Source organism: Chiloscyllium punctatum, chromosome 2 (genome assembly GCF_047496795.1).
Source record: "Chiloscyllium punctatum isolate Juve2018m chromosome 2, sChiPun1.3, whole genome shotgun sequence".
Classification (NCBI taxonomy): Eukaryota; Metazoa; Chordata; class Chondrichthyes; order Orectolobiformes; family Hemiscylliidae; genus Chiloscyllium; species Chiloscyllium punctatum.
In genome coordinates this window covers 95766360-95785632 of record NC_092740.1, presented here as the reverse complement: position 1 = coordinate 95785632, position 19273 = coordinate 95766360, and the positions used below count along the sequence as shown (strand labels likewise).

Genomic DNA, 19273 nt, shown 5'->3' with positions numbered 1-19273 from the left:
AACCAATTTAATGTATAAAAGATACATGTGAAACATAGAAACACTGAAAATAGGGCCAGAACCAGGAAAACTGGCCCTTCATGCTTGCTCTGCCATTCAATATGATTACAGTTAATCATCCAACTTTGAACTTTGCTCCAATTTTCTCCTCATATCATTTGATCCCTTTAGTCCTAAGAACCATATCTAACTCCCTCCTGAAAAAATTCAACGTCTTGGCTTCAACCACTTATTGTTCAGAGAATTTCACAGGCACACCACTCTCTGGGTTAAAAACTTTATCCTCATCGAAGTCCTAAATAGCCTACTCCCTATTCTTATACTATGACCCCAGTCATTTTCTATTTATTCAGTATATTCCTGTTAAATTATTTTAGATTTCTATGAGATCTCTCCTCATTCTTCTAAAATCAAGTGACTATAACCCTAAATGAGTCAATCTCTCTTCACAGTATCGCCATCCTAGGAATCAGTCTGGGAAACGCTATTGTACTCTCTCCATAGCCAGAACATTCTTCTTAAGGTAAAGAGGTGAAAACTACACACAATACTTCAAGTGTAGTTTCACCAAAGCCCTGTACAATTTCAACAAGCATCCCTAATCCCATAACTGAATCCTCGTGCTATGAAGGCCATGATTTGCCTTCTTCACTGCTTGCTTACTGTACTTCCCCCTTTCCCAACCAGATAATAAACCATCTTCCTGTTTTTGCTATTCAAGTGGATAATTTCACATTTATTCACATTATACTTCATCTGCCATGTATTTGCCCACTCACTCAACTTGTTCAAATCACACTGAAGCCTCTCTGCATCCTCCTCACAGTTCACCCTCCCGTCCAGTTTTATGTCACTTGCAAGCTTGGAAATAACAGGAGATATTACATTTCGTGCCACTGTGGGTAGAATTTTCATGGAAAATTAGCTTTAGTTAGCCATACTGGTTAGGAAATGACACATTGCAAATTAATATGCAATTCCTCTGTAAAGCATTTCCATTTATTGCTCTTTCAATTTCCATTAACAGTCTGGTCAGATTCAGCAGTAGGCACTTACAGCCAACCATTTCAAACAATGAAGCATTATCTTAAACCAACATGACTTTCTGCAGCTTTGTGTTGAACAGATCCAGGCCTTATGCTGAAATGGTAATTTTTGAATAGAAGTAACAGAACATTCTTCTCAAAATACATTAAGTAACAGTACATTGCAGCTTTATTGCATTGAATTCTTATAACTGATTTATTATAAAAAGGAGCAATTAAGTTTACTGAAACAAAATAATATCACTGATTCTATTTTTACATCTACATTGAAAATGTCTTTTGTGCAGCAGTATCCCTTAATTACAACAGAAACTGTACAAAATAGGGCAGCTATACTCATCAAATGTATAGACTTGATTTTCAGAACATGAGGGGTGACCTTGTAGAAGTTTACAAATTCATGAGAGGCATGGATAAGATAAATAGATAAGGTCTTTTCCCTGGGGTAGGCGAGTCCAAAACTAGAGGACATAGATTTAAGGCAAGAGAGCAAACATTTAAATTAGATCTTTTAAAGGGACAAGTTTTTCACGTAGAAGGTGGTGCACGTATGGAACGAGCTGCCACAGGAAGTGGTGGGGGCTGGTACAATTACAACATTTAAAAGGCATCTGGATATACAAATAGGAAGGGTTTAAAGGGATATGGGCCAAATGCCAGCAACTGGGACTAGATTTATTTGGGAAATCTGGATGGCATGAACGAGTTGGACCAAAAGGTTTGTTTCCGTGCTGTGCAATTCTATGGCTCTATGTGCACTCGAATTTTCAATTTAGTTACTGAGGGACAAGGAGCCGTTCTTGGTCTGCAATGACAGCAAGGGCCTATGGGAAAAAGTGGTCTTGCAGGAAATGGGTAACGCATTGAGTAATGCAATTCATGGAGAATTGTAAGTGACTATGATGAATGAAAAGAAAGACATGTAATATGTACCAGTAGCTTAGAGCTAAGGCAAATGTGGAGGCAAGTAATACTAAGAAAGGCCAAAGAAACAGTTTTAGCAATGGATATGGAGTTCAAAGTTCAGCTCAGAGTAAAAAGAAACTGCCAACATTACAGATGGTTTTAACTTGGACCGAGTATGTGCATTGAATGAGGTTAAGTGGAACTGTGGTAGAGAAGGATGCCAGTGGCTTTGTTTTTCGGATGTTGAACACAGGAAACTGTGATTCACCAAGACTTTCTGACATGCAAGCAGATGTCAAACTTAGAAATGCAAAACAATCTTAAAAGGCAAGGTATTTCTGAAATGTTGACTCAGATATGTCTGTTCTATCTGGAAGAGTCCTCGAACCAAAAAAATCAATTATATGACGTGACATCAGTCCTCATTTGTTTATGAGGATGAATCTTATTAGCCTTAAAGAGACAGGCACATTTGAATTCAATATCAAGTTAGGTTACTTATCGTAAGCATCCTTGTGGAAAATCCACTTCAGTTATTAAGTTTTTTGCAATACCATTGTGCATCAATTCTTGAAATATTATTAATGTGATACTATTTTAATCTGATTGATTGGGAGCATCTTAAAAACCAGCCAGCTTTCTATAGATTACTGCTGGATGTCTTTTTGTTAATGGACAACATAGTTGGATAAAATATTATTTCTCTGTCCTGATAGGATCAAAGTAGGTACACCAATTGTGATGAGTTGGTTCACTTACTTCTAAGGCCTCTGCAATTGTATACTTTGGCTCATGGTTTCAAGATGCACAAGAACAGCCAAGGAAACTTGTGCCTGATGATTTTCTTTGCCAATTGTACAACTGAAATCAGAAACTTAACATGGTAGAAATATAAACCTGTGTCTACCTATTTGTGATTTTACATTGTATTAGAGACATTTATATAGTTTCCACTTAGGAATACTAAAGAAGACAAAATTACCTGGTTTGTGTTAGTCTGCTGGAAGTAATGGTGCAGTTTTTCTCAATGTTACTACCAGCTCTCTAGGTTACTAAGAGGCAAATAATTGTGCTGAGTTGGATGCATCATGTGTTGGCAGCATAACATTATATGTTAAGGAAATTATCTTCACTCTCACACATGCAATTATCAAAGTGAAAACGTTTTGTCATACATACGCAATTAAGTTGGTTTCCAATTCTCAGAATCACCAAAGACTGATAAACTGAAGCCATACAGCTTTGAGAAAGCAAGACCAAAAGGATCAAACTCCTAACCTCAAGTCAAAGGAATGCACAACAACTTATTTTGTGATGGAATTTCAAACGTTTGTTGTTAAGCTGCCTTTTGGGCTTCAGTTAGCTAGTTTGTGATGCAAAATGATGCCAACAGCATTGGTTCAATTTCTGCAGTGTCTGAGCTCACCAAGAAGGACTGGATTCTCTTCTCAACCTCTCCCTTTGCCTAAGATTTGATGACCCTCAGGTTAAACCACCACCAGCTTTCTCTCTCTGATGAGAGAGAGAGCAACCTTGTGATCCTCTGCAAGTACCTTGTACTTATTCATAGCAATTTAACATAATATTAAAAAGTTAATGAGACACAGTGAAAAGTATGCACCAACTGGAAAATTGCTTTAAAGGTACAAAACTTGGTGCAAATATGTTCATAAGATTTTGAGCTTTTGGACTGTCTTGAGATAAAATGAAGGGCTCATTTATTGAGGGCTGCCCGACAACAAGCCAGGATAATGTAGTTATTAAAGATTAAATGTAGGTCTGTTTGTTTATTAAAAGATGATGTGAGCTGCACACTCTAAGAGTAAATGACAAGCAGCATCTGTGTTTACAATAGTTGGACTGGTCTCCAATATCCCAGGATGGTGGTCGGGGTGTTGAGTTGCAAGCAGTTTTGCTTTAAATTGTCCATTCATGTCCAAGGTAAATGAGTGTTGAGGTCACAAGCATAATTAATCAGCATTTCTACTGGGATACAAGGCCAATGTATTTTATACAGCTATTGAGATGGACTTTGAGAGGGAAAACATTTCTAAGATATCCTGAAACCTCTCACACACCAGCAGCCTGCCAGGTTGTAAGAAAGACAGCATCTAGAGGCTGAAAATGTCTGTGGTTCATCATATAGGTGGGATCTTGCATTGAACCTTTGATTCAATTTTTGATTGAAAAGACAAGATTTGTGAGGATTTAAAACAAGGCTGGAAGGAAATACCTAGTTAGTATCAGAAGGAGAATTGCCAGGGAAAACTTTCATGATGAAAGACAGTTCCGGGATTAAAAGATACCAGCTTAGAAAAGGAAAGGGAAAATCCGTCAGGGGTTCCCAATCACTTTGAAGAGGGTCTGGGAAAATTGAATGGCTACTTAAGAGTGAAGTCAGTTCTTTGTTCGTGTTAATAAACAGCAAAGTTCTGCTCTGTAGTTGGAAGTATACAGTTCCTTCAAAACATATTTCGACAACTGAGTTCTAAGGAAGGGTCACTCAATCCAAACCATTAACTCTGATTTCTCTTCACAAATGCTGCCAGACCTGCTGTGCTTTTCCAGCAATTTGTTTTGTTTTAGACAATAGTAGGCTGTGTTTAGTCTGTTTGTTGTAATTAAAGTGTTAAAACATGAGTTCCTGTCAGCAATCAACTGAAAGTTTGAACGTCATTGTAAGAGTTAATGGCCTCCAACTGTATTGTAAATTGGATATAGGACACATTCTGCTTCTGAAGAAAGGTTGATTATTACTGTCAGTTTGATTACTGATATACACTACACCTTTAATGATGGTATAAAGCAACCTGTATCAACTTTACATAGGTAATATGACATAGCATCACAGCACAGCTTGGCACTTGTACAAAATTCTAACGGGATACAACAAGTTTGATGCAGGAAGGATGGTGGGTGAGTCCAGAACCAGGGGTCATAGCTTATGTATAAGGGGCAAACCTTTTAGGACTGAGATAAGAAAAGATTTCTTCATTCAGAGTGGTGAGGCTGTGAAAGTTCACTACCACAGAAGGTGTTCAGGCTAAACCATTGGGTGTTTTCAAGGAGGTAGTAGGTATAGTTCTTGTGACTGAAGGGAGCAAGGGATATTGGGGGGGGGGGTGGAGAATGGGTACTGAGCTCAATGATCAGCCACGATCATACTGAATGGCAAGGCAGGCTCAAAAGGTCAAATGGCCTATTCCTGTTGCTAACTTCTATGTTTCTATGAACATTGTCCAGGTCTTGTTGCATTAGATGTGGACTGCTTCTGTATTTGAAGATGGTGCTGAACATTGTGCAATCAGCAGTAAACATCCCCACTTCTGACCTTACAATGCACAGAAGGTCATTGATAAAGCAGTTTAAAGAAGCTTGGCCGAACAATACCTTGAGGAACTTAGGGCTCTTCTGGCATAGTGGTAGCATCCCTGCTTCTGAGCCAGGATGCCGAGGTACAGATGTGTGTCATAACATAACTGAACAGGTTTATTAATAACATATACTCTGACAAACCTGTACAGGGATGTTCTGGGGCTGAGACAACTATCACTACCTGCCATCGTGCCATGTCTGGCTATGACCAGCATTTAATTTCCCACCAATTCCACTGACTTCAGTTTTGTTAGGGCTCATGATACCACACTCGATCAAACGCAGATGTAATACCAAAGGGATGGAGAGCAGGATCGAGGTAAATGGAGTCCCCCTTCCCCAGAGCAAGGGCAGGAGAAGGGCCCATACCCCTGTGGCCCTCCAATCACTGGGAGGCAACAGCTAGTCGTGCCAGGAGGGAAACAGCCCCCCTGCCATAACACATACCACCCCTTACAATGTTCAACAGCTAAGAGATATAGCCAAGTATGTAGAGGATTATCAGCCTAGGGATGATCCCAGGGAGCAATTCCAAACCACGTACAAGGAGCAAAGCATACACAGGTTAGATAATGAAGAGGAGAAAAAACTAATACTGATGTATCTCCATCTTACTATACATTCAGCCTTGCCCAAGTCACAAAATGCAGGAGGGGGAACATTAGATGAGCTAAAGGAGGCTGTACTGAAGGCCATGGAAATTAATAATGGGGACCCAGTGGAAGCTCTGAATAAGTGAAGACAGACGCAGGGGGAGTGCCCAACTGCACTTGCCACAAAGCTATGGTTAGTGTTTCAGACTGTATATGTCCCTGGGCTAAACCAACGAAATATGGCTACACCTTTTGACAATCGGTGAAATTGGATTATCCATTACAATCCATCTGAGAAAAGATGAGGATAATTAGAAAGCAGAGATACCAGGATCAGGAAAGATTAGTAATATAGTAATATATTCATAATATAGGACAGCAAGTGGCATGGGTGACTCTGAACACAATCAAAATATTGAGTCCACCAAAGAATATTACCAGATAGATTGTAGACAGAATAGCCCAGGACGTGGCAAGCAACAATAAGGTGGCCTTTTGCTCGACATACACTAGCTGGCAACGGTCTGTATGGTTAGTACAAATATACTGCAATTAGACTCCCATAGAGTACCGGACTTAGAGTTGGATGAGTAACTGAAGACATGAGTGTAGGAGAAGACACCCTTGTGCTATCCCAGAAGCTTCACTTTTACCAACCAGGTCTTGAGTACCTGCAATGATAATAAGGGTCAGTACTACATTGGTAGTTGGCTCCATGTACCCAGATGTGGGGACAATCTGACACACTCCCTAATGCAAGTTCATAATATCATTAAGTACCCGGATATCACTGAACAACATCCCAATCCATACCATAGTTCCAGATGAACCGAAGACAGAAGTGGAATTGTCCCAGTGTCTCCAAGGGGGAAACCACTGGGCCTGACTAGAGACGGTCTAAGTCAATGTAGATTTGTCTCTGATGAGAACTGCTCATTATCTATCCTGGGAGAAAGTGAGGATTGCAGATGCTGGAGACCAGAGTTGAAAAATGTGGTGCTGGAAAAACACAGTAGGCCAGGCAGCATCCGAGGAGCAGGAGAATCAACGTTTTGGGCATTCCTGAAGAAGGGCTTATGCCCGAAACGTCGATTCTCCTGCTCCTCGGATGCTGCCTGGCCTGCTGTGTTTTTCCAGCACCACATTTTTCAACATTATCTATCCTGTCAGTGAATAACTCAACAACCAAACTTTTCTTAAGTATGCCCTAATCAGAGACATCTACTATGTCGCCATGGCAGCCTCAGGGACGGACATGGTGTGCTGTAAATAGGGGGAATATCAGCAATATTTTCTCTGACATAACCATTAGTCACTAAGTCCTGTTTAAGCTAGAACCTGATTAGGAACTGCACACAACTCCATCCATCCGCTCAAATGATACAGACAAGGATGTATGGTGGTTTATAGCTACTGAAATGCCACCTATTCCACATTTCAGACTAGGTGCAGATCATTCTCAAGGCAAAGGAAGTTATCCACAAATGGGCTAATTACACGAAGGAGATCAAAAATCAAACAGAGGAGGAGGATAGAGATTTACAGGCTCCAAATTTTTGGAGTAAAGTTTGGAATTGGGGATGGTACACCCAGGTTCACTCGAATATCAGGATTCTATCTCATGTTGTTATAATGCAATCTGTTATACTTGTTGTAATAGTCTGATTGTGTTTGTTAAAACGGCAAGAATTAGAGAAGACTGACAACAGGGATTGGTCTCAGATACCAAAAGATAGCTTATATGGGAAAGGGTTTGTAATGGCTGTTTATTATAGGGTAAGAATACCTTAGATATAGCCAGTTCATAGAATTCCTGCCTTTTTGCTCATTATCATTTACATTGATATTATGCTTATTTTGTAAGATGTGGAAAGTGTATAAGAATGTACATGCCACAGAACAAAAGGTAAATGAGTAAGACATCATAAAATGATTAGTGACTTTGATAATAAGTACAACAATTTAAATGGCATCATTAAATAACACAAATGAGGCCATGCTTTGCTGAGAATAAATCACTGTAAGGAGTTAATACTCACCACTGCCTAGAAATGCCCTGGAGAATAGAGCCGACCTGGTTCTCCAGACAAATCTTTGAATTAAAAGGGGGGAGATGTTGGATAAGGGCAAAGATATGGGATTCAATATGAGAAGTTACAGTGGACTGGAACAAGTTAGCTGCAAGACAGAAGACATTGCAGAAAGCAGAACTATTGTAGAAAGTTTCTGTAAGGTAAATAGGTTACTGCACCCAAGTTTCAGCTGCACATAGGATAAATGAACAGAATGACATTCCAGCTGCAGTCAAGACCAATCAGGAGCTACATTATGGCCATAAAGGAGAAGGATTTGCAGAAACTAAAGGAATTTAACAATTGCTAGTCAATATGGTCAAACAATTTGGGTTTGGACAAATTTCATGAGCAATTCTAAATAAGGAAATTGGAATGCCAACTTAGCAGGTCTGAACTATTTTAGCAGCAGCCCAGAAAAACCCCAATTTTAGCAGCAACTGAGATTTACGACTGCAAAGAAATACCTACATCAGCAGGTGTCTTGATGCCGCCAAGTGTTCTAGAGTGGCCAGCTGCCAACTCTCCTGGTAATAATGACCCAGGATTGTAAAGTGAATTGGTTGAGAAACTTTAGTAGTTAAAGGCATTATTTATCATTTACCCAAGCATTTAATAAATTAATTAAGTTTTACAGAGCTTTAAGTGTCTCTGCTGTATCATCATCAATGCATACACTGTTGTTTCGCAGAAACAGGCAACAGTCACCCAGTTTGAACTTGGTCTCAACAATATTTAGGATACTAGGAGATTGAGATAGATCATCCAGTTGACACTGCTGTCTGAAGATTGTTACAAATACTTCAATCTTTTCTTTTGAACTGCTGTGCTTGGCTCTCCCATTATTAAGGATGAGGATATCTATGTAGTCTCCTCCTCCAGCGAGTTCTTTAATTGCCCACTACCATTCATAGCTATATGTGACAAAATGCAGAGCTTAGACTTGATCCACTGGTTGTGGAATCACTGATCTCTGTTTATCACTTTGTGCTATGTTATCTGGCATGTAAGCAGTCCAGGGTTTATCCCTGGATTGATGATCATGAGACTGTAGGTTGCAATTGCAGATCGTGTTGAAATGCAATTCTGCTGCTAATGATGGCCTACAATGATTCATGGATGTCCAGTCTTGAGTTGCTAGATCCATTAGAGGTCAGATTTTGAGAATACTATGTGAAGATGGGACTTTGTCTCCACAAGGACTGTCCAGTGATCTCTCTCACTGACAGTGTTATGGTCAGATGCATCTGCTGCAGACAGATTGGTGAGGGTGGTATCAGGAATGTTTTTCCCATTTCTTGATTTCTTTACCACCTGCTATGGACTCAATCTGGACAGCCACTCTTGGTGAGGGACATTGAAGTCTCACAGCCAGAGCACATTCTGCACCCTTGCTATTCTTGGTACTTTGTCCAAGTACTGCTCAATATGGAGGGGATCTAATCCATCAGCCAGGGTGGGTGGAATGTGGTCTTTTTTAAGACTTCCATGTAGTTGATACAACAGAGTGGACCAGTGCAGAAGATATTTAAGAGACAACCTTAAGAGTTTTTATGATAATCAGCAATGTTTTCATGGTTATCAATAGATTTTTAATTCCAGATTCTTAAAAGCTTAATTCGAATTCTGCATGCCATGGCAGATTGAAACTCCCATGCCTAGAACATTTAAGAACAGCTTCTTCCCCAGTGTTATCAAACTTATCAATGAATCTCTCAAATATGAGAGGTGATCTTTCTCTATAGCTTTTCTGCGGCTGTAACACTACACTCTACATCCTGCTCTATTATTCTGATGCACTTATGTAAGGTATGATTTGTCTGGTTATTCACACAAAACAATACTTTTCACTGTATTTTGGTACATGTGACAATAATAAGTTAAATCAATTACTGGGTCTCTGGATAACAAGACCAGCAAAAATATGGCAATGCCATCTCCTGCCTCTAAATACATGGACCTGACTTTGCCATAAGTGGAAGGGTGAAAATAGCAATGCTCAACATTATGGCAGGTAAACTAGATAGAAACTTCTCTCATTTACACATATATAGTTAATCACAGATATCTATAATTTGCTTTCAGAGAAACATTACTCTTCTAAAGGGTACACTGCTGTAGTTCTTATTGATAGAACCAGCACTGGCATTGTGACCAGATTTTCCTCCATTTACGGTCCACTGTCTCTCCTCCATAAGAAATCCACAGCTTACAAACAATTAAGTGTTACAACCCATCACTAGTGAGATATTTAAATCTCAACTAACAGTAAGAAAAAATGGAAAGACTGTGTGTCTGGAATAAATGATATAAACTTAAATCAATCTTTCCTGCTCCCTTAACTTCTTTATTCTTAAACTGATCTGAATTATGAGCAATAGTTATGTAAAATGTTGAAGCTCATTCATGGATTGGAATGTTCCAACTATCGATTTGACAGAATTTGTTAATATCACATTACTGTGATCTATAATTTAAACAAGAATTGTTCAATACATAAAGGGGATTCAAAACGTTGAGGTAAAGTATAAGTGACAAGATTAAAAAGGCAACACATTTGACATAACATTTAACCTAACTTAGATCCAATATAAAACACAGTTTGCTGTATAATTACCTAAAAGGATGAAACTTTAGCTACACTGCACAAAATTGATGATTAAACAAACAATAAGATATGTATGTTTTACACCTTACTGAACAATCCAGAATATTTGAGGTGTGATTTCATCTGCAGTCTGTTTTACTTAAATTAGTCCTGGTCGTAGATTAAGTAGTGGTAACTGTCAATTTTGCATAACATATTACTAAAATTGATTAGAAACATTTAGGTGTAGAGTTAGATATCTCAAACTTATGACTAAAAGGTGTCGGCAACAATATCTAAATTTTAAATGTCTGCAGAGACAGTGATGCACATCAGCATGTAGAACACGCAGAGTCTTCAAACAGAACCCATAAGAGGAAAAAAATGAAGATCTTCTCACATTGATAGCTATTAAAGCTTGCAATAGAAAGAAGTTCACGCAGCAGAAATTGCTGGTAAGTTTCCAATGCTAAGACTCCTGCTTGGACATGATTTTCAGTTCTGGATAAGCCTGTTTGAGAATGTGACAAAGAATGATATTAGCCAGAAAGTAAGACCAGCTTTTTAAAATCAAAGGTAAAAGCTTATTTTTGGCTCCTTGCCACCAATTAATCAGTCACTACATCTGGGTAATTAGTAACAATTTCATGAAGGAGTCATGTCACATGATAATTTACCTAAAAGCTACATTGAGGTTAATTGGAAAACCAATATTTTTCTCAATATTCTCAATCAAAAGGACAAAAAAATTAATGACAGAACTCAGCCAGTTTAAAAAATGCAAATTGCTTAAATTTTACAGTCTTGAGTGTCTGTCTCAGCCTGTTCACCTGCCCAAACTGATAATTATGTGACTACAGTAAGGGCGACATAGTGTGTTTTCACTTTCTGCTTTTATCTCTGGAATTTGGATCGATCCCACACTTTGCAAATGAACCTCTACTCTTAACGAGGGACATCACACAGCTGGAATTAGGGCAACGTAATCATATGAGCAGCAGCAAAATTAACGGGGTTCTTTCAGAATTAAGGCACGTTATTAGGGAAGAATAACTTATTTTCCAAACTATAAAATGTGATCTCAGCGACATTAAGATAATGTTTCAAGTAGAATTAGTAGAATTGGAGAGGTGTAAATCACAACTTTTATTTGAACTGCTACTACAGTTGCTCTTCCATATTGGAATTAGCCACTGAGATTGAGTTTTAAGAATTCCCTTCACCACAATTAAATGAAATAACATGAAAGAGATTTTGATCAGTAAAACAGGCTGTTAAATTTCCTCCATATGCCACAAAAATACAATTATAGAACTCTGTTAACATAATATAGGGCAAAGTCCTGATAATGGGACTGACTCAGATGTTATTACAAAGTCTCTGCCACTACTTTAATTTTCCAGTCACTTGTCATAAATGGTTTTAGACAGCTTCTGTCAGAAGTACCACATAATAACTGCCTGAATGAGTTTTGAAGGAATCAGGTGGAATCATATAGATGCCAGACTGTCATGGGCTACGGCAAGAATTTTGGCAGAATTATGCAGTGAGTTTGGTGGGACCAATTTCAACGTTGAGAGTCACTCGCAATATCTTTTAGGCAAGTAGTGGCATTGAGACAAAATCCTCACTATGGAACAGTGAGCTGTATATGAAGCTGGATCAATGCTTGTTAAAGACCTCATTAATTCTCTATCTCACCTCATCAAAATGCAGTTTCCTACCTAACATTCTCAAAAGTAGAACATCCTCAACATCAGAAGGGGTAGCTGGCGGTTTCAAGTTGCTGCTTGCTCCAAAGGAGCTCTATATTGCACACTTGACACTAAAATCTCAGGGCACATGCCAAATGCACTGGCCACACAGACTCCATATCCACAGCCTTTGAGAACCCTCAAAGCACATCTCTAATCCACTTACAGGAGGTTTCTGTAATTCAATGTAGCACCTCGGGTTGAAACTGCAACTGTCAATTTAATTCGGCGGCAAGGGATAGGGTAAGTTCAGGGGCATACACTCTGCTCATGACCTGGACCAGGCCGCACTGCTGGCTTGTGCACTTGATGTTAAACTGCACACTCATCTAAATCAATCTGAATGCTCACAGCATTAACTTTTTTGGACTTTGCCCCTCAGTCAGATATACAGAGGAACCTCAATTATCCGAATACCAATTATCCAAAAATCAGATTATCCGATGGAAAGCTCGAGGTCCCAATAGAAACATGAATCAAAGACGTGTTTCCCACAGTCATCACGAATTTTTTTTGTTTACAGTGATTAAACAGGCACCGTCTCCAAATGACTGACCTCCCGCCCTCTCTCTCTCTCTCCTGACACTTTCCCTGGAGTTCTACACAGGCATGTACCCTAAATCCCCTTCCTCAGATAATCTCTCCAACACTGTCCTGTACAGGGCAAATGTGGAACCTCTCAAAAAGTTGCAGTAAAATGTTGTGTGTGTGGCTTTGTGTGTGCGCGTGCTATTTGGAGACTTACTCCACAAAGGCAGCTACAGCAGCAGCAGCAACAGCAACAGTCTTGTTGTTGGTGTCCAGTCCGGCTGCCCCAGAGAGGGGGCAGGGACGGGGATGGGGACAGGGGATGAGAGAGTGTAGAATGGGGTTTGGGGGCGGGTCTTGTGGACAGGGTTGGGGCGGGGAGAGGGGTGGGGGGGGCGATGTTGGACAGGATTGGGGGCAGGGTTGGCCATGGGCGGTGTCAGGAGCGAGGCCTTGCACGCTGTGCTGCTGCTGCTAGTCTCCTGAACAGGGAGCAGACGTTAAAACCTCCAAGCCTCAGAGGAAAGGCATTTAATCGATTCTCCAAACAAAATAGAATGAATGAAATCTGAATGAAATCTCGTTCATATAATCGAGGTTCCCCTGTATTAGGCTTACAGAACTGCTGTATTGCCTTGCTGTTTACTACAGACATAAAGCCAGGAAGTCTGTCATGGTTGCCAACAGTCCTCAGTCAAGAGGGAGAGCTCTTGATCGGGGGCTCACTGTACAGTAAGTTACAATTAGCCTCCAATACCAGTCCAGAGGCTTGGACAACGTCAATCAGTTGCTTGGATGGTCAGAATCAGTATCTTCTCCTCATAAGAGGTGAACAGCTGCATGCAAGGCAGGCCACAACCTAACTTGACTTTTTCCACACTATTGTGGGCTGTTTTCTTTCTGGAATGAGAGAGAGGAAGACGTGAAGCGAAACAAAAGTGGGTAACACAGTTGTTTTTGGTACAGATGGGTATCTGTCCCAGGCGAGTGAGTAGGCAGCGCAGAGGCAAGCAGGGTTCGTGAACTGAAAGGGTTGGGTTGGGCTTCAGCAAACAAAGGAAGATGTTGCAGACAACAGTAACAGTGATAGAGCACAGCCTTGGTAGAAGGTGGGTAGCAGCAGCAGAGTTATCGGTGAGAAGATGGTGGCACTTAAAACTGGCAAAGCAGAAAAAGTCTGCTTCTACAGCGCTGTGTATTCCTCTAAATGGCTAAGACTATACTGACCCAGGTGACAACCTCAGACCACGTCACTATGGGCTGGTGCCTTGGCCTCCACTGGCAGTCTTGAGAGGTGAGGGTGCTCAGTCCGCGCAATGGTCTTCCACAGATGGTGTGGGCATAAGGGATGCTGATCAATTCTGGAATATCCGAGCAGTGACAAGTTGATCAAGAAATGGAATCTGATAAAGTAGCGCTAAAATCAGGACAGTGTGGAGCTGGAAAAGCACAGCCAGTCAGGCAGGCAGCATTCGAGGAGCAGGAGGATCAACATTTCGAGCACAAGCCCTTCAATTCCTGATGAAGGGCTTTTCCAGCACCACACTTAGTGACTCTGATCTCCAGCATCTGTCTCTTGATTAAATTTTAAAATATAAGCCATAAGTATGAAGTTAGCCTGGAGCAGTGTTTTGTAGAGCAATAAGACGGTGCTATTTTTTGGGTCTGTAGATTTGAAGGAGCAAAATGGCATTTAGTAGAGTGATATGCTCTTCTTGTCGGATGTGGGAGTTTCGGTAGAGTTTAAGAGTTACTGAGGACTTTATCTGCAATAAAGGTCGTTGGTTGCCAAGCTTGTCAGATCAGATGGATTGGTTGAAGCGAAAGTTAGAGGCAACGAGGAATTTACAACAGCTAGGGGCAGTTATAGGAAGGGAGAAAAGGCTCAGATTCAGTCAGGTAGATGTGTTAGCTTCAGGAAAGGTAGGAGAGGTAGGCAGGTAGTACAGGAGTCTTCTGCGGCTAACCCAATTTCAAATAAGTATGCGGTTTTGCAAAATATAGGGGTGATGGCCTTTCAGGGGAATCTCGCATGAACAGTACCAAGACTGGCTCTAACGTAATGAAGGGTACATTGGGTTCCAACTGTTTTAGGGGACTCTCCAGTTAGGGGCACAGACAGACGTTTCTGCAGCCAGCAATGAAAGATCAGAATGATGTGCTGCCTCCCTGGTGCCAGGATCAAAGTTATCTCAGAGAGGGTGTAGAATGTTCTCAAAGGGGAGAGGAACCAGCAGGAGGTCATTGTACATGTTGGTACCAACGACATAGGAAGGGAAAAGAATGAGAATCTGAAGGGAGAATGTAGAAAGGTAGGCAGAAATTTAAATAGGAAGTCCTCGAGGGTAGTAATATCTGGATTACTCCCACTTTCTGCTACGAGCTCGTGAGGGTAGGAATAGGAGGACAGAGCAGATGAATGCATGGTTGAAGAGCTGGTGTATGGGTTCACATTTTTGGATTATTGGAATCTCTTCTGGGATAGAAGTGACCTGTCCAAGAAGGATGGATTGCACCTGAATTGGAAGGGGGCTAATATACTCGCAGGGAGATTTGCTAGAGCTGCTTGGGAGGATTTAAACTAATAAGGTCGGGGGCGGGGACCCAGTGAGATAGTGAGGAAAGAGATCAGTCTAAGACTGGTACAATTGAGAACATAAGCGAGTCAAACAGTCAGGGCAGGCAGGGACAAAGCAGAGATCAAGGTAGGACTGATGAATTAAACTGCATTTATTTCAATGCAAAAGGCCTAACAGGGAAGGCAGAGGAACTCAGGCCATGGTTTGGAACGTGGGACTGGGATATCATAGCAATTACAGAAACATGACGCAGGGATGATCAGAACTGGTGGTTTAATGTTCCAGGACACAAATGTCAAAGGAAGGATAGAAAGGGAGGCAAGAGAGGAGGGGGAGTGGCAATTTTGATAAGAAATAGCATTACAGCTGTACTGAGGGAGGATATTCCTGGAAATACATCCAGGGAAGTTATTTGGGTGGAACTGAGAAATAAGAAAGGGATGATCACCTTATTGGGATTGTATTATAGACCCCCTAATAGTCAGCTAGAAGTTGAGAAACAAATTTGTAAGGAGATTTCAATTATCTGTAAAAATAATAGGATGATTATGGTAGGGGATTTTAACTTTCCAAACATCGACTGTTTAGGGTGAAAGGAAAGGCTGATAGGTATAGGGAATACTGGGTGACTAAGGAAATTGAGGGTTTGGTTAAAAAAAAGGAAGCATATGTCAGATATACACAAGATCGAGTGAGTCCTTAGAAGAGTATAAAGGCAGTAGGAGCTTACTTAAGAGGAAAATCAGGAGGGCAAAAAGGGGACATGAGATAGCTTTGGCAAATAAAGTTAAGGAGAATCCAAAGGGTTTTTACAGATACATTAAGGACAAAACGGTAACTAGGAAGTGAATATGGCCCCTCAAAGAGCAGCAAGGCGGCCTTTGTGTGGAGTTGCAGAGATGGAGGAGACACTAAATGAGTACTTTGCATCAGTGTTTACTGTTGAGAAAACATAGAAGCTATAGATTGTGGGGAAATTGATGGTGACATCTTGATTCCACATTACAGAGGAGGATATTACAGAGGAGGAAGTGCTGGATGTCCTGAAACGCATAAAAGTGGATAAATCCCCAGGACCTGATCAGGTTTACCCGAGAACTCTGTGGGAAGCTAGAGAAGTGATTGCTGGGCCCCTTGCTGAGATATTTGTATTATCGATAGTCACAGGTGAGGTGCCAGAAGACTGGAAGTTGGCTAACATGGTGCCACTGTTTCAGAAAGGTAGGAAGGACTAGCCAGGGAACTATAGACCAGTGAGCCTGACGTCAGTGGTGGGCAAGTTGTTGGAGGGAATCCGGAGGGACAGGATTTACATGTATTCAGAAAAGCAAGGACTGATTAAGGATAGTCAATGCGGCTTTGTGCCTGGGAAATCATGCCTCACAAACTTGACTATGTTCTTTTGAAAAAAATAACAAAGTGGTTTGATGAGGGCAGAGCGGTGGACGTGATCTATATGGATTTCTATAAGGTGGTTCAACAAGGTTCCCCATGGGTGACTGGTTAGCAAGGTTAGATTTCATGAAATACAGGGAGAACTGGCCATTTGGATACAGAACTGGCTCAAAGGTAGAAGAAAGAGGGTGGTGGTGGAGTGTTGTTTTTCAGACTGAAGGCTTGTGACCAGTGGAGTGCCACAAGAATCGGTGCTGGGTCCACTGCTTTTTGTCATTTATATAAATGATTTGGATGTGAACATAGAAGATATAGTTAGTAAGTTTGCAGATGACACCAAACTTGGAGGTGTAGTGGACAGTGAAGAAGGTTACCTCAGATTACAACAGGATCTTGATCAGATGGGCCAATGGGCTGAGAAGTGGCAGATGGAGTTTAGTTTAGATAAATGCAAGGTGCCGTGTTTTGGGAAAGCAAACCTTAGCAGAACTCATACGCTTAATGATAAGGTCCTTGGGAGTGTTGCTGAACAAAGAGACCTGGGAGTGCGGGTTCATAACTCTTGGAAGTGGAGTCGCAGGTAGATAGGATAGTGAAGAAGGCGTTTGTTATGCTTTCCTTTATTGGTCAGAGCATTGTGTATAGGAATTGGAAGGTCCATGCGGCTGTACAGAATTTTGGTTAGGCCACTTTTGGAATATTGCATGCAATTCTGGTCACCTTCCTTTCGGAAGGATGTTATGAAACTTGAAAGGGTTCAGAAAATATTTACAAGTATGTTGCTAGGGTTGGAGGATTTGAGCTATAGGGAGAGGCTGAATAGGCTGGGGCTGTTTTCCCTGGAGAGTCGAAGCTGAGGGGTGAACTCTTAGAGATTTATAATGTCATGAAGGGCATGGATAGGGTAAATAGACAAAGTCTTTTCCCTGGGGTGGGGGAGTCCAGAACTAGAATACATAGGTTTAGGGTGAGAGGGAAAAGACATAAAAGGGACTTTCATCTAGAGGGTGGTACGTGTATGGAATGAGCTGCCAGATGAAATGGTGGAGACTGGTACAATTGCAACATTCAAAAGGCATCTGGATAGGCCAATGAATAGGAAGTGTTTAGAGGGATATGGGCCAAGTGCTAGCAAATAGGACTAGATTAGGTGGGGACATCTGGTCGGCATGGACGAGTTGGACCGGAGGGTCTGTTACTGTGCTGTACATCTGTGACTCCATGACTCTGTCTACATTCCTCATTTTCTCCTAAAATCAGGAAAGTCACCCATGGGCAGGGTAGATGAGGTGGATTTGATAGGATACAGTGGGACCTTGCATTCAGCCTCAAAGTGAGTGAGAAATCTTTCAAAAAATTTGACAAAATTGACACTTGGCTAAAAAGATGCAAAACTGTGCATTTCAGTGAAACAGAAAAGGTTCCCAAGATTCATGTTCATGACAGTCGTTCTTCCCTAATTCTCACCTTATTGCATTGCTATGCCTTTAAATCTTCCCTCTGTGGTAACGATGGCTCAGGTTCCAGCTGTCTCTCTCCTGATCCACAAGCTTCTAGTTTAGGACCCACTTCTAGGCTTCAGCGTAATAATCTGCACTGTGTTATAAATGAGATTTTAAACCATGGCTGCATCTGCTTGCTTGGGTTTTATATAAAAGATCCTGTGGGACTATTACAGAGTCGAGCAAGGAAGTTAACCCTGATATTCCAGTCACCAGTTATCCCTCAACCGACTCTGCCAAAACAGAATATCTGGTCATTATCACATTGTTGCACTTTTGCAATTTGATGCCACGTTTCCTATTTCCATTTTAATGTCTGGTCATGAAAGACACTATATAGATATACTTTTTTTCTTTCTGAATGATTTTTCTGTTTTTGAATTGCTACCAAGTAAGTCTAGTTACAGCATGTTCATTTCCCTCTGAACCAGCAGAATGTAAGTGCATAACGCAATTGGATATGCTCAGTGCAGGACTGAGGAAGATGTGCATTGTGACATTGCATCACACATCAAATTCACATGCTTTTCTTTTTACCCAGGCAAAGTCTCCTGCCAACATCTCTTTTCTAAAATCACCTTCTTCTTTTAGCTTCTCATATAGCTTTTAGCTTCAGGTTACCTTTAAAATGATAAACGGATGTAATAGATTAGATACAGGCAACATACTTCTGGATTAGTGGTGCTGGAAGAGCACAGCAGTTCAGGCAGCATCCAAGGAGCTTTGAAATCGACGTTTCGGGCAAAAGCCCTTCATCAGGAGGGCTTTTGCCCGAAACGTCGATTTCAAAGCTCCTTGGATGCTGCCTGAACTGCTGTGCTCTTCCAGCACCACTAATCCAGAATCTGGTTTCCAGCATCTGCAGTCATTGTTTTTACCTACAGGCAACATACTGCCTTGTTTGGAGAATCCTGAACAAGTGGCACAACCTTAAAG

The 19273-nt window shown here is 41.0% G+C and overlaps 1 protein-coding gene across 3 annotated transcripts in view; it reads right to left on the bottom strand.

Moving 5' to 3' along the window:
* The window catches only part of aopep (aminopeptidase O (putative)), a 433713-nt gene that overhangs the window by 52006 nt on the left and 362434 nt on the right, over positions 1-19273 (bottom strand). Inside the window, exons 17-18 of one of the 3 annotated variants that reach the window (XR_011962667.1) lie at positions 10308-11090; positions 7063-10249 (exon numbers count right to left, since the gene is read on the bottom strand). The exons of 1 other annotated variant lie outside the window; for it this stretch is intronic. The gene's annotated coding sequence lies outside the window, so the exon portion shown is untranslated. Of the gene's footprint in view, positions 1-762; positions 6592-7062; positions 10250-10307; positions 11091-19273 lie in introns of those variants that run through there. One more of the 3 variants, XM_072585948.1, reaches the window with a different exon arrangement.